The sequence below is a fragment of the Cyclopterus lumpus genome, chromosome 15 (assembly GCF_009769545.1).
Source record: "Cyclopterus lumpus isolate fCycLum1 chromosome 15, fCycLum1.pri, whole genome shotgun sequence".
NCBI classification, from domain to species: domain Eukaryota; kingdom Metazoa; phylum Chordata; class Actinopteri; order Perciformes; family Cyclopteridae; genus Cyclopterus; species Cyclopterus lumpus.
This window is the reverse complement of record NC_046980.1, coordinates 13,680,197-13,692,900: the sequence shown is the minus strand read 5'-3', so window position 1 is coordinate 13,692,900 and position 12,704 is coordinate 13,680,197.

The window sequence follows — 12,704 nt, the reverse complement described above, 5'->3', positions numbered from 1 at the left end:
GTTATATTAGTCTCCTCGTATTTGCCAGCTTTAGTCACTGAATATAAGATTTTACATGAACCAAAACACATAAGCTCACAATGCAAAAAAACTGTGTGTACTCAGGGTCTCTTGTTAGATTTGGATGTGAGTGAGCTGTTAGTATTTCCACTTCCAGTCAAGAGCCTTCTTGAGTCCCAGAGAGGTCAAATGATCTAGTATTTTCAATAGTAAAGGTATTAGAGGAAAGTAGAAGAAATCTCTTTTCTCTCTTATTCCATTGATCATTTCACAACCACTGGACTAAACTACCTAACTGCATTTCAAGAGAGAGACCAGTCATATACAGAAAGGATCATTGTTTATTATGAACAGGTGATATGTGATGATGAAGTCTTGACTCTACAGGGAGATTTGTAATTGAGGGCTGACTGCCCAATCAGCAACAAGATAGATCCCCCCATGGAGTCCAGACCTGGTGCCGATGAGGCTCATAGAATGATGAGTTGATGAGGCTGATGGATCAGTGAACACTGGGCGTAGAAGGGGAGGTGGAAGGGTGCGTAACAGCAACATGAATGACCTGAAGGTAAAGAGACACTCATTTTTAAAAGAGATAGCAGTAAGATGATTGGCCAACGATGTCATTGTTTCGTTGTGCTTATTAGATCGAGGAGACCAGCTGATCTACACAGCTGGTGTCATGATTGACATCTCCGAACAATGACGAGTAAATAATGAGTGAGCATGTGTGAGATGTGATTGGCAGATGTAAGAAAAAAAAATGACGGGGCGTGCAAGAGTATGGTCTTGCACGCTATAGCTTCATATGATGTAGATATATTTAGCTACATCTCAACCTGCTCAACAGTAAGATCCATTGTTGCATCTGCTCTAACAACCAAATCAGTCTAATAATATATCAGTCACAGGAGCCATTTCTCTGCAAAATGAGTACTTTTACATTTTATACTTGAAGTACATTTATTTGATCATACTTCTGTATTTTTACTGAAAGAGTTTTCTTTTTAAATACAGGGCCTTTGTGGTATGAGTGTGGTTGGAGTATTTTTACAGATGCACTTGTCAGATTATTTACTCAAGACTTTTACTTGTGTAAATAATCTGACAAGTTCTTCCACCACTGGTTATAGTGGTGAGAGTTGTGGGCCCCAGTAAGCCTGGATATGATAGGGAGAACCAAACAGGTCTTAGAACTTAGATGATGTATAAAACAAACAGTCACGTTGTAAGACCAGTAGACACTGTTCTGGTTTTAGTTAAATGAAAACACACATTGAGCAAGGTTCACCAGGATGTTCAGTAAATCTAAGTTCCTCCTGATGAGGTAATAGTGGACAAAGCTTGGAGAATCCCGTGTTTAGACATTTTCTTGGGAATAATCACTATAATGGTTAGATGTAGCAATAAATCAAAGCTTTGCATTGAGTCACACTGAATGGAGATAAAGTGAATCTAGTTTAAATTATAAAGGAGTTGCAGAAAGAATCATGCTGACTTCTGTATTTGTAGCTATTATAGTTCTGTGTACAACAGCACCATAGCACTACATTGTTGCCTTTCAGGCAACATGCTCATCTGAGCACTTTTCTAAATGATGTGCATATAAATGAATGTCTTCATGCTTCTAAAATTAGGAGGCCAATTTAGTAGTTAATGAAAAAGTGTCCAGTTCAATTCAATTCAATTCAGTTTCTTTTGTATAGCCCAATATCACAAATTCAGTTCAGTCCTTTGAGGTTAACAATTGCCATTTTGGCCAAAACCAATCAAAGTATTTGCAGGTTCTGCTCTGCCCTTTTCTTGTCTACACCTCTGATACAGGGATACAAAGTGAGTTATCCAGGCTTTTGTCAGTGCTTGTGCAGTGAAATATATGCATTCCTATTCTAATATTTTATGGTGTTTATTATGAAAAATGTCTGCAGTAACTCATGTCAGTTTCTCCAGAATATGATTAAAGCTGGCTGCCCAGGTTACAGTTTATCCCTTTAAAACTGCAGTGGGTCATCAACTTTACATTTCACATTGCATTTTGATTAAACCTGTTTTTTTTGGTGCTCATGTATTACATTTATCCTGGAGTATGTCCCCTAAATGAGCCAAGTAACTGCATTTTTGAGAGACAATACCTTTTTATGATGTATGCGTTTTATGTCCTTTTAACAGAAACTTATTCTCATATTTCAAATATGCTTATCTAATTTTTTGGTACTGCTTTCCAGACATCTCAACACGGGAGAGTCAAGGTAAAGCTGACAAATGATGACGAAAGAGAGGAGTGACAGCTGTATGGAGAACACGGGGAGAAGATCTGATAATTACCAGAAAAACAGGGCGAAGAAAAAACAAGCATTTTTTCTAGGTTTTCTGGGATTGTGTCTGTGATTGTGTATGATTGACAACGGAAGCCGTATGGAGATTTTACAGAAGGACGCACACGCACACGCACACAACCCCTGTGCTACACTAGAATCACACAACACTGCGGCACGGCATTCATTGTTATTCCTTCCTCTGTGTCATTGTGTGCCTTTGTTCTTATTCTCAGTACTGTAGAACCCAGGCTCTCGCTTGCTTCTGCAGTCTCAAAACACTGCCTCCCTGCCCCCCTTTTCAGGTGAACGCACAACAACAAACAGGATTCAACAAGAGAGTCCTCCTGAACCAGGGCCAGCACCTTTTCAGTTTACTAAATTTAAAGGGGACGCAAGTACAACAACTCTTTTTCGAAAGGAAAACCGCTATATTGATGTTGAAGAAAGATCATTTCCTTGAAGATTTATGAAAAGAAGACTTCAAGCTGAAGTTGTAGCATTGGTCATGAAATGAAACTGATACAAAATGCCCTCCAACCACGGTGCCTTTGATATGTATGCACAAGGTCGAACTCCTTTCCACATCTGAGACCTTTCCGTCTTCCTTCATGCTTTCTGGGCTGTGGAGAAACACGTAGAGCCAACTTCACATCACATCATATTACGTTACATTGCCCTCACCAGCAACCTGAACAGTTTGCAGAGGCAGGGGAGGAAGGGATTTTTAAACAGCCTCCTTGTACCATAATAGGTAGGATCACATGTCAGGTGGTACTCGTCTTTTCTGATCATAGATTGGTACTAAATCAGACTAGATGTTGGTTTACCTTAAATTGTACACCTTCTGCATGCTGCCCAGATGAAAGATGGCATCTTCTGGGTTATCAAGTGGGCCCCCTCTTTCCTTAGTACGCTAATGTTTTGCCCACAACACCCCCAGAGAGTTCAGTGGGGATTTTCTGCATCCCATGCTCACTTCCTAAATGCCCCTGCTCACTTGGGGCCCAGGTGGAGTCCTTTTCTCTTCATCCAAAGCCACTGACTGCCACATTCAGCAGCTTTGTAGAGGCCTTTGACTGCTTGTAGGTGGGCCTTAGCTCAAACTCCCACCTACTGGAGTTGCCTTGATGTTGATGTGGCTATGAACCCTATGCAGCCTCCCTCAAGTGATCAGACCTTTGCTTCCCTGCGAAGGTTGAGCATCGGCTGCTCGCTCAGTGTACTTCAGTTTCTTGTGCTTGTAGGCCTACTCCACTGCAAAGCAGTGTAAGCTTGATGGTGTAAACAAGATGGAGTGAGGACGACCATTGGACAAGGTCTGTACTGAGGTTAGTTGATCCAATCTAAGCATCCTCGTCATGCCTTGATCTGAAGAGTGTGGCTTGAACGGGAGAAATCCAGCTGTCAGACATCAGAATAAAGGGGGAGGAAGGGCATTGGCACTCATTCATTCACAAGACACCGTAGCCCCTGGTTGTGCCGCCTTGTGTATCTGCCTTGGGTGAGCCACAAATGCATTTTAGTGTTCCTGGTGCAGGGCAGAGGGAGCAGGTGGGTGCTTCTCAGTGCCACTGGCTGAGATACTTGGGATATGGCAAGACATCATAGTCAGCCTTGATGGTGAAACTGTCGGGGGAAGTCTCCAGTTCCCACAGCTACTTCCGGGAGATATTTTTCTACTCGACTCCCTCTCATGTTGGATAAGCATACATCTGTCAACAAGCTGACTGGTAGAACTGCTCGGGCTCCATGGGTTGATGATGAACTTAAAATCCATGGTTCAAAGCGATAAAGCAAAGGGAGTGGCAAATAAGTATGGTTGTTCTGATTAAATTCTGTAAAGTGACAGCAGAAAAGGTGTACAAATGGTTGTTGTCTATCAATAATGATAAATCACCAGGTATTGATAACAAAGATGGAAAACTGCTCAGGATATTAGCAGACTATTTTTCTCTAAACAATCTTGCGACTACCGGATTGCTTATAGGGAGGGCCACTCAATCTGTGCACTCACACAAATAATGAGTGGCTGAAATATGTTGATCAAAAGTATATTGTAGGAGCAGTGCTCTTATACTTTAGTGCTTTCTTTGTTGCCGTTTGTCACAGCTTCTGAGGAATCTTTAAGTGTTATTGCTATACTGCACCTGCCTTAGCACGGATAGAAAGCGATCTTACTAATAAAACACAGATGGTCCTCTTTAACGAAAGCTTTTACAAAGTAATACGGAGAATGCAAAATTTGTAGGGTTCCTGGCTTGGACGACTGCTTTTGTCTATTTTTGTATATCATTTTTGACTTATTGTTGAAGAAGGATGTACGTCTATGTATGCAGATGATTCAACACTCTATATGTTAGCACTAACAGTAAAGGAAATCACTGCAACCCTTAATAAAGAGATCCAAACAGTATTTTAATGGGTCACTAATAACAGACTTGTCTTGAACATATCTAAGTTTAAGAGCATTGTATTTGAACTGAAATCACTCCTTAAGCCCCAGACCTCGGCTGCATATGTTACTTAACAATGTTGCTGTTGAGCCAGTAGAAGAAATACAGCTTGTTAGTGTACCTTAAGATATTAAACTGTCATGGTCAAGACATATTGACTCACTGGTGGTACAGAGTCAATATAAATGACATGCACGACTTTCTCTTCTGGCTAAAAGTGATCCTTTTTGTAATGAACATTAACATATGGAAAATCCCTGACTTGTTGTATAGTAAGTTCAAACAAAGCTCTGGCACACACTCATACTCCACTAGACATGCCACCAGAGTTTACAATACACTTTCAAAAACCAGAACAGGTGTTTGAGTGGCCCATTTGCCTGCTGGATCACTTCTGATGGGGTCTATTTTTTTTAAATGTGGGGCAACTTGGTCTCCAACTGTATCATGTGACTCAGTTAACATCATCTCTATTTTGCTGAGGTCACTAGGAATACCAAGGCACTTTTTTGCATTTGAGCTGATTAACCTTTCCAGTTTGTCCACCTTCAAGATTGAAGCTGTATTTTAACAAAGCACAGACAATCGAAAAATGTGTTGCACAACTGTCTGACCACTATTTATATTTGCAATTATTATAGCAATCATTAAATGGAAGTAGGATGAAAGCACAGTTAGCTATTGATATACATGATTGAAGTGATAGGATTTTAAATAAATCCCTCTGTTACAAAAGTAATGATGTAATGGGAGCACAGCAAAAGGGAGGGTTTTATTATACAGTATATGATTTATGGTTGGGACAGCGAAAGCTGGCTATTGGCAGAACACAATATAGCTTCTGAGCCTCACCACCTTTAGCTCAAGCTACATTTAAAAAGAGACACTCAGTCAGTTTGTCGGTGTGCAAACTGTACTTTGGATTTCTTTTTAAACCGAAGAGAATTGGTCATAACAGTGCAGAGTGCCAGACCCCTGTGTTATTTTAGTTTAATGCACACTACATTTCATGGTGTTTGTTTATGTGGTAATTTCAAACATGAATAGTTAACGTACTTAACTGCTTGCCGGCACTAATAGTTTCAAACGACATCAGGAGAAAACTCGCTCGTATTCCATCAACTCACAGAAGTTGAGATGATGCAATGTTGATTTATTCAGAGATCTGGTTGCAGGGGCTGGCTTATTGTGATGTGCAATAACAGCATGTGCACATAAAGATCAGCAAGGTAAAGTGGGACTAATTTCACATTAACATGTACCACTGGGTTGGAACTAAGACGGAAAGCACATCTGAATAATTCATTTCAAAACAGAGATCAGAGCCAGTGACACAGAATACACAGAGTAAGCTGGAGTTAATGAAGAAAGCGGCATGCAGGCTTGGTGCCTTTGCTAGCACGCATGCAGTAACATGCATGGGTGCACAGATTTTAAAATCATGCAGCTCACACCCTTATGCTGTATGAGAGAGTTCAGCCAGCTTTGTTTTCTTCTGTGCAGAACACAGCATAACACAGGACAGCAGTTTATTCAGTGACCTTTTTGAATTTCATAAAGTCTGATGCAGCTCCAAAACCTCAGCGATGGGGACACTTTGCATCACACATACAGTATGTGGATGCTCGCATGCAGACCGAACCACCAAGTGACACAAATTCACCCGAACATAAACATGAACTCTTGTGAGTACAAAACAGCTCAGTGGTTCAGAAGGTATGATGATTTCAGAGGGGAAAGTGGAGCTGAATAGTTGAAACTGAAAATGCTTACTGACAGACTCAAGTGTTGGGATGAGAGGGGTGGCTCGTTTTCATTGCTTCTTCATCCTTTTATGCAATATGTTTTAATGGGAAAATAATAAAGCAGCTATCATAATGAGCAGTTTCTCAGAGCACGGGACCAATACATCAGATAATTATTTTGTCTAGCCCACATTTTTTAAACATCCTCATCCTGGTCTTTACATCTAAGTCACACCATTAGACAAGGACAAACATTAAAGAAAGAAAGAATTGAAAAAAACAAAGAAAAAATATGAACGGCGTCATTGTCATCTCATAATCCCTCTATAGTATACTCAAGAGCTACAGCTCTTAGATGTGCTACTGAAAGAGCCTATTCACATGGGCAAAACTAACACATAGGCAAGTATAAACCATATATAAAAGAAAAATAAATTAGAGATGACACAAAAAGAGAACAGGAGAGGTTGGTGTGAGACTTTGTATGTGTTTTTAAGGGATTCATTATGGTCACTTCTGTGCTGTTGTGAGGAGGTGTTGAAACATGTCGTGGGAGTAAAGCCACACAGAGCTGCGAACATAGCTCTATACGATTGTTGTGTCCTAAGAGGTTATTTCAACACATGCGGGTAACTACATTCAAGTACACCTTCTGCTCGTCACATACATTCTCACTAATTTCCAGAATAAGAACAAGAGCAAATATTTGAGTGCGAGTGTGTTTTCTTTAACATGCTAAGCCTGCACTTAGAGGCCCGAGAATAGAACCCAGTTAAGACGGTTTCCGCCAGCAGCTTTGAAGTCGGTAGCTCCTGAGGAGGATGTGACGGAGGGCTAAAACGAATGAGATCCTTAATGGAAAAAGACCCCTGAAGTCCTGCAACTCTCCCCGATCCAATGTGAGGACACAAAGAACATGTGTGGCAGATGAAAGCCTGCACCTTTGCAAACTTCTCCTTCCCCATCATTTTGCATTCACATTACTCTCTTCAAAGGGTCTAATTCAAATGCTACAGACGCAAATATGTCTGAGCACGGTTCCCTGCAGGAATTGTCACTTTGAGAAAGAGAACTCATTTGATATGCAGTGTAGAAGACAAGTGGGTGTTTGGTGCTAAAAATGACTTTTAAACAACAGTAAATTGCCCAAGCTGGCAGAATGTCACATGTGATCCATATAATTGTTTGTGAGTGGTCTGATCTGCTAAGAAGAGAAAAGGGTGTCCAGTGTAATGCGTGACTGACAGCCTTGTGAAAAAGTCTGCTGTTGTTTTTTTAAAATCAGGATTTAGATCCACAGGAGTTGGAGGACAGGTTCATAATTTTGAGAATCCTTTGGAAATAGAGTAGGTCATGTCCCAGTTATGGTGGGATCATCATCATCTATGGTGGGATGAATGCATCAGATAGCTTAGTTTTGATGGCCTTAATGTATCCTTGCATTTATTATTCTGTAGCTCTTAGTGAGCTGCATCAATTAATTATTAGACTCAGATATCATATAGGTCCATAGCACATTAGCAGGAGATGTTCAGTGAGGTTAGGACTGAAGGGATTGGAGGAGGCTGTCACCTCACAGTCATTTCAAGGTTAGCATATTTTCACAAGAAGCAGTTATCAGCTTTTCTACAAAGGGAGGTTTGCAGCAAAGGTTTATTATGAAAACGTCTCTTTATTGTGTTCACACCAACTCAAGTAAAAACTAAGTCCTCACTCCAAATAGCACTAGAATGACTTTTACTTCTGAAACGTAATCAGAATCCCCTTTTGCAGAGACATCAATTCAATTCAATTCAATTACATCCAATTTAGTCTGTCCACAAAGAGAATATTTTGTGAGGGTTATTGAACATTTTTAAATAGCCCTGAAACGCAATAGAGTGTGACTGATGGCTATAACAAGTAGGCAGCTGATGTGCAGAGCACAAATACTGAAATGACATGTTGCATTGATTAGTCAATGGCACATTTATTTAGGACTTCAGAATTGTTGATTTTCACACACTGCTTTACAAAATAAAATGGAATGAAGCGAGAGGGGTTTGTGCTCTTTACTATTAATATAACGTGATTATTATCTGAATGTGCGGATGAAAGACTTGCACAACTCAAATGTCCCAGATTCAGTGCCAGTCAGCAGTTTAGTGAAACCACTGAAGACGTGTAATTTGTATGCTCTGTGAATAAATCATTTGAAGCAGCACTGTTGTTGTCAGGTGCATCCCCACAGTGCAATCAGATGAGTTCAAGTCCCCCTTTATCAAAACAAGCAATCCTGTGAAGAATGTGTTGACTTGACTTTAAACTGATGCTTTTTATTGGTGTTAATTAAAAGTTCATATCATAACAATAAGGTTTTTTCTTTGTGTGGGCGTGGTCTATTTTTTCCAGTACAATTTCTCAAGTAAAAATGTGTACTTACTATACTTACTATATCAGTCCCTCCCTTTAGCCACACGCTTACTTCCCCAGCCGCCTGCATGGCCCTTCTCCATCAAAGATGCCACCAGATGCCCTCACACTTTCACACCTGTCCCAGTTCTCTGTCACTTTAGATACAGCCACTCCCCCCTGCCCTGCTTAAACCTTTTCAATCCCCTGAATTTGCACGCCCAAATACACACCTGCTCCTCATTTCCCTCATCAGCATGGCCACCTGAATGCAAACCTGGACCTATTCTGTTTACATTACATTCATAATATTATATTACACATTAATCTTTGCTTTAACTTGCTCAGTTTCTCATTATGATTTTCTTTCCAACCATTATTCCGGTCTGATTTTGTTCCTTGTTATATTCCTGCATAAACACAGAATGTCACAAAGTGAGAAACATTCACACATACATGTCATACGCTTTACACTTAACAAGGGAGCTGGTTTCATGCGCAGCACTGACTTCAAACTCTCAGATGCAAAGCCAAAATATCAAATGACGGTGTCAACGCTCCCACTCCTCTCTCTCTCTCTCTCTCTCTCTCCATATGTCATGCTCCTCTTAAATTTCTCTCGCGACACCTTTCCATTGCTGTGGCATTTCACGCTATATCTGCTCATAATATACTGAAAGTGTATGTGTGTGAATAATTGAGTTTTCTGACTGGTTCAATAAAAGGTTAAACTCTGTGAATCTTTAGAAGAAACAAGCTGAAGCTCAGTGCTTTTCCTGCTATGTGTGGATTAGACTCAGGGGGCCAAACTTTGATCATGGGGCATAAACAGATGGGAGGAGAGAGAGGAGTTGAAGGAGGGGAACACATATATCAGCAAATGGGTGCCCCTTCTTGTCATGCTGTCCCTTCTTTTTCTTTCCTCTCGCTTTTTCTTTCTTTCAATCTCTCTCTCTGCTTTCTTTTTGCATCCATGAGCAACACAAATAATAAGAATGGAGCTGGCATTGGTTTCCATGTCCAAACGCCAAATACAGGAGGGCGCATCTGTTTTGAGATGTTTTGTAATAGAGAAGTCAGTTTAGTAGAACTGTGTCATTATTTTGTGGAGATTCATACCGTTTTGTAGGACAGGATACTAATATTCCAATTAAACATGTGTTCATGTTTGTAAATAGATAAGAAGGTAACTTTAGGAGAGCTAAAGTGATGTATTATATAATTCGGATCACCTGTACCATCATACATTGAAGCAAACAGCCCTCTCCCTCCCCGAGCATACAGCAATGCAATGAGACAGTAAATATGGATGAGTTTGTTGCTTTCACTCACAGTTTCTGGAGATTTGTGTTGAGCATCGGGCCCCCGGAGCGCGCTCTGGTAGCCAATCTTTTCATGAATCTTCTGCTCACTGTTCAATTATTCAGTCTGGTTCCATGCTGGAGACGGAAACAACAGGCCGAGAGGGTAGGGAGATGGATGCAGGGGAGAACCCCAAGGATCTGAATCACAGGTGATGGATATTTTAGTTTCTCAGGTGGAGGTGAGAAAAGCATAGGTGAAAGGTCAGGAGGCGTGACAAGAACTGTGGGTGACTCTCTCATTTTGTTCTCTTGCTACTTGTCCTCATAGTTAATGCGGTGGGAAGGACAAAGCCACTGAGACTTACATGCATATTGATGCGATGACTAAACCCTTGCGCTCAGATGACAGGTGTTATTTATGTTAGCAGGGACTAATAACTTCCTCCCATGTTCACATGTCTCCTGTTCTGAGCACTCAACGTCCTCATGTTCTTGAATTGGATCCAGGTTTGTAATTCTGCATGAGAAGTGAGTTTAAATGACTGCTTCACACTCATGGCTCGTGTTCCCATTCCTCAGCGATGTGAATCCACCAGTTTGCTCATGCATGCACACAGGCTGGTTCTTTTTTACACCGACACGCACTTTGTGTCAACCTCACTCAGCAGGCAGGACGTTTTTTCACGTGAGGTTTCATTTCAGAGATGGAGAGAGGTGATGCTGCAGAGAGAGACAGGGACACGGCACAAACCAGCAGGTGGGAAATGAAGATTAATTAAATCTCCAGGGTTTCTCTGAGGCTGTTCAGGCAGAGCAAGATCTTGCCCCCCCCCCCCTCCCGTCTGGGTAGTGGCCATGATGGTGTCAAATGATGGACGAGGGCACGCATCACCACGGGTCTTCAAACAAACATGGATACTAAACTTTCTTTCCTCATTATCTCTCTGGCAGAAGCTGGTGCCATTCATTCTCAACTGTAATTACAGAGAGGGTTGCAGCCAGCCGTGAAGAACAGGACACAACTAACACGACAAGGTTGAGGGCAGAATACAAACAATTTAGTTGTGTCAGACATTTGTAAAATAAAGTTTATGAACGATGCATTTGCAGCTCATGTCAGTCCGCGTTTATACTATCAGAGTGATCTTGAGTCTTCAAACCCTGATCAATGACACCAGTAGGGCAGAGCCAGTGTTGGCTTTTGTGATTGCATTGCAGCAGGGCCCATTGCCTCATTTCAGACCTTCACATTCTGTTACTTTCCACTGTACATATCTGAATAGTCAGCAAAGCAACTGATGCTCTCCTCTATCTCCTCCACTATGCCTCTTTGATCAGAGTCTCTCCATCTTGCTGTCTCTCTCGCCCTCAAACTCCAACTCAATCTAATTTTCTCTCTGTCAGAGGAATGATTGACAGCTGTGAGCTTTCACCTAATTGCGTCATGATTCCCCAGCTTTACACTTTTGACCGTGAAGCCTGTATTAGATATTGGATATATGCATTCACGGTCTTAAGTCATTTATTTTAACGTGAAATGAAAGATTCTGGGAAGAGGGAGAATGACTATAGTACTTATTTTTGGAAAAACTCATATGACAAGTTAATTTTCAAGATGTATGGAGGTGATCTGTATGTGAAAGTACACAAATATTATCAGGAAAATGTACCTAGAATATCTCAAAAGTACTGAATGGCCCCATTTAGAGACTTATCATTGTATTATTATTACAGAAGCATTAGCAGGATTATACTTGTACGCCTGGTTTAGGGAATTGTAACTACTTTATATTGTTTATTGTATTTTAGAGACTGCAATATCTGCAAAGTAATTATTTCTATTGAAGTATGAAGACCAATCAAAAAGAAATACACATAGCAAAGTACCAGCACCTCAAATTGTGCTTCAGTGCATTCCTTGCGTAGCTCTACTTAGTTACTTTGCAACACAATTGTATTTTGTATGACCTTGGTCTCTTTCACCTTGTGTGCAGCACCAGAGGTTCACACCTCTGGCATGTCCTCGTGGACAGAGTGTGTATTCTGCTGGACTCATTCCTCCATCGCCATCAGCAGAACAGAGGGGCTATTAAATGTGACGGCCCCGCTGTTTCCTCTTTTACTTCATGCCACCAGATCCAATGTGACATGCACAGTGCTGCCACGCAGATCTGAACTGGCTTCTCACTTCACACCAATCTGCACGGCCTCTTCACAGGGCAAATGCTGCTGTCTCCTCTAGCACTGGCATGACACACACAAACACACAGGCATCAATAAACAGACAACATACCCACTCAACACACAACACGCATGGCGCTAAATGGCCAATTCATTCTTTGTGCTAAGATGATTAATCTTTGGGTCTGTCAATTTCCCCTGTGGACCGATCCCTTGTCTCTCCGTCTCCTCTCTTGTCTTTGACACTCTCTGGCGACTGATTTTAAATTGAAAAAGTGGAATTCAACAGAGACCCTGCACATCTGAATACTA